Source organism: Arabidopsis lyrata (assembly GCF_000004255.2).
Source record: "Arabidopsis lyrata subsp. lyrata unplaced genomic scaffold ARALYscaffold_97, whole genome shotgun sequence".
Classification (NCBI taxonomy): domain Eukaryota; kingdom Viridiplantae; phylum Streptophyta; class Magnoliopsida; order Brassicales; family Brassicaceae; genus Arabidopsis; species Arabidopsis lyrata.
In genome coordinates, this window is record NW_003302481.1 from 21,186 (window position 1) to 22,403 (window position 1,218).

The following is a 1,218-nucleotide window of genomic DNA, read 5'->3' on the forward strand; positions in this document are numbered from 1 at the left end:
GTGAACATATTAAGTCATGGGATGCCGTATGGTGCAAAGCAGAATTCGCCCATAACCATGCGGTTAATCGGAGTACTCGTTTCAGTCCATTTCGGGTGGTGTATGGAATTGTTCCACGTGGACCTGTGGATTTAAGTGTCACACCAGATGCTACTCGTGATCACGGTCAAGCTGTGGATTTTGTTATCGACTTATCATTCATTCATGCACAAGTCCATGACAATTTACAGGTCTCATCTGCCAAATACAAGGCTGAAGCTGATCGTCATCGCCGTGATGTTCAATTTCGTGTGGGTGATCTTGTGTGGGCAGTCTTGACACGCGATCGTTTTGCTCCACGTGATTATAATAAGCTTAAGGCGAGGAAGATAGGACCTTTGGAGGTCTTGGAAAAAATCAATGCAAATGCATATCGTGTTAAGCTTCCACCTCATGTTCGTTGTTCCGACGTGTTTAACGTGAAACACCTTGTTCCAGACTTTTCACCAGAAGAACCTGAAGATTCGAAGTCGAATCTTCTTCTACCTCGGGTGACTGATGCAGGGAGCATCTAGAAGCTTTCCTTTTTACTCTGTTGCCTTTTGCTCTGTTTTAACATATTAAGAACTATGTGCTTTTTCCTTCTTTTCTTTTAGTTAAGTTTCTTCTTTTCTAGTTAGCAATAGGCTTTAGCATTCTCTATATAAGAGAACGACCTATTGAGATGTAAGGGACCTTATTATTGAATTATTATCAAGAGCTTTTAAACTCTAAATCCCCTTGTTACGGCAGAACTTACGAGTTCTCAACGCATCAAGAAGACATTGATTCTTGGGTATTCTTAGACTAAACAAGATCTTTGTGCTATCGTAGCTACTGCTACACCACAAAAACCACTGCCCCACGCAAGCCAACAGAAACCCCGAAGGATTTCGCCGTTAACCACCTATCCAGAAGCGAAACCCACCATCTTCCAGAGACTTCCGCCGCAGCGACGAGTTCCAGTTTGGTGGATGAGCTGCGCGAAGACACTAAGGCGAAATCACCAACGTCCTCAACCGTGTTTCAACCAATTCGTCCTCACGCCCACCTAACCGGAGCCACCGCTGCATCTGAAGGAAGAAGGTTCTCCAACTCCAACACCGGAATTGAAACTAGCTCACAGCTGAGCCCCTTGGAAACCCCATGACCTGAAATTAAGATCAATCCCAGCCATAACTCGCCAAACAAAAAGATCTA